Raw genomic sequence first — 2,764 nt, 5'->3', positions numbered from 1 at the left:
CACTGAGGAAGGCTTTCTCTCTCCTTGCTTTTCTTTGGAACTCTGCATTCAGATGCTTATATCTTTCCTTTTCTCCTTTGCTTTTCGCTTCCCTTCTTTTCACAGCTATTTGTAAAGCCGCCTCAGACAGCCATTTTGCTTTTTTGCATTTCTTTTCCATGGGGATGGTCTTGATCCCTGTCTCCTGTACAGTGTCATGAACCTCCATCCATAGTTCATCGGGCATTCTATCAGATCTAGTCCCTTAAATCTATTTCTCACTTCTACTCTGTAATCATAAGGAATTTGATTTAGGTCATACCTGAATGGTCTAGTGGTTTTCCCTACTTTCTTCAATTTAAGTCTGAATTTGGCAATAAGGAGTTCATGATCTGAGCCACATTCAGCTCCCAGTCTTCTTTTTGCTGACTGTATAGAGCTTCTCCATCTTTGGCTGCAAAGAAGATAATCAATCTGATTTCAGTGTTGACCATCTGGTGATGTTCACGTGTAGTGTCTTCTCTTGTGTTGTTGGAAGAGGGTGTTTGCTATGACCAGTGCATTTTCTTGGCAAAACTCTATTGGTCTTTGCCCTACTTCATTCCGTATTCCAAGGCCAAATTTGCCTGTTACTCCAGGTGTTTCTTGACTTCCTACTTTTGCATTCCAGTCCCCTATAATGAAAAGGACATCTTTTTGGGGTGTTAGTTCTTACTTTTTATTAAATCTTTCTTCCCATTTTATTTACCAAAGTATACTTGATTTTGGGCTTCCCTTGTGGCTCAGCTGGTAAAGAATCTGCCCACAATGCCGGAGACCTGGGGTTGATTCCTGGGTTGGGAAGATCCATGGAGAAGGGAAAGGCTACCCAGTATTCCAGTATTCTGGCCTGCAGAATTCCATGGACTGTATAGTTAATGGGGTCACAGAGTCAGACACGACTGAGCAACTTTCCCACACTTTATTTACAGTGTTTCAGGTATATAGCAAAGTGATTCAGTTGTATATTTTTCAGATTCTTTTCCATTATAGACTATAAGACATTGAATATAGCTTCCTGTGTTTTATAGAAGTCCTTGTTTGTTATCTATTTCATATATAGGAGTATGTATTTTACTTCATATTTATTTATCCCCCTTCCTTTCCCCATTGGTAACTATAAATCTGTATTTTGTGTCTGTTTTTTAAAGAAGTTCACGTGTTCTGTTTTTAGGATTCCACATATAAGTGATATATTTTTCCTTTTTTGACATAGTATGATAGTCTCTAGGTCCATCCATGTTGCTGCCAATGGCATTATTTCAGTTTTTTATGGCTTTCATATATGAATATATACCATAAAATGATATATATATATACTTTATCCATTCATTTGTTGATGGACATATATGTTGCTTCCATGTCTTCACTATTGTAAATAGTGCTGCAGTGACCACTAGGGTGCTTGTCTTTAAGTAGTTTTTGTCCTCTCTGGATATATGCCTAGGCGTGAGATTGCTGGATCAGGTGGTAAATCTTTTTTTTTTTTTAAAGAACTTCCATACTGTTCTCCATAGTGGCTGCACCAATTTACATTCCCACCTATTGTAAGAGGGCTCCCTTTTGTCCACACCCTATTTATTTGTAGATTATTGATGCATTTATTACTTATGCATTATGTATTATTTATGCATTTATGTAATTATTGAGCATTATTTGTAGATTTTTGATGATAGCCATTCTGACGGAGAAGGCAATGGCAACCCACTCCAGTACTCTTGCCTGGAAAATCCCATGGATGGAAGAGCCTGGTAGGCTGCAGTCCATGGGGTCGCACAGAGTCGGACACGACTGAGGCAACTTAGCAGCAGCAGCCATTCTGAACTGCATGAGATGATACCTTATTGTAGTTTTGAGTTTCTCTAATTAGGGATGTTGAGCACCTTTTCATGTGCCTGTTAGCCATCTTTATGTCTTGGCAGGTATTTCTGCTGATGGGGAGGTTTGGTCAACGCATAATGCCAGGTACATAGTGGATAGGGGAACGGAGAGAAGCCGAAGAGCAGAGAACAGTCTGTTTTGTTTTTGTCTTGCCATACAATACAAATTTTATTTCACATCTCTTTTATAGGGGCACCAATCCCATTTGTGAGGGCTTCACCCTCTTGCAGTTACCTTCCAAAGGCCCCACTTCCAGATACAAACACATTGGGGATTAGTTATCAACATATGACTTTCAGTGGAATGCTCACTTCCAATCTATCAGATCAGATCAGTTGCTTAGTCGTGTCCGACTCTTTTTGACCCCATGAATCGCAGCACGCCAGGCCTCCCTGTCCATCACCAACTCCCGGAGTTCACTCAGACTCACGTCCATTGAGTCAGTGATGCCATCCAGCCATCTCATCCTCTGTCGTCCCCTTCTCCTCCTGTCCCCAATCCCTCCCAGCATCAGAGTCTTTTCCAATGAGTCAACTCTTCACATGAGGTGGCCAAAGTTAGTGTAAAATGATGTTTACTATAGATTTTGTTAGATATGGGCCCTTTTCTTATATTAAGGAAGTTCCTTTCTGTCCCCAGGTTTCTCAGACTCCTTTAAACATCTTGAAGATTCTGAACTTTATCAAAATTCCATCCTTTGATTTTTCTTATATTAATATGGTTGTTTAAATGTTAAACCAACCTCAGTTCAGTTCAGTTGCTCAGTCGTGTCCGACTCTTTGCGACCCCATGAAATGCAGCACGCCAGGCCTCCCTGTCCATCACCAACTCCCGGAGTTCACTCAGACTCACGTCCATTGAGTCA

Source organism: Bison bison, unplaced genomic scaffold, assembly GCF_000754665.1.
Source record: "Bison bison bison isolate TAMUID 2011002044 unplaced genomic scaffold, Bison_UMD1.0 scf7180017864123, whole genome shotgun sequence".
NCBI lineage: Eukaryota > Metazoa > Chordata > Mammalia > Artiodactyla > Bovidae > Bison > Bison bison.
Note: the sequence above shows the minus strand (reverse complement) of the source record.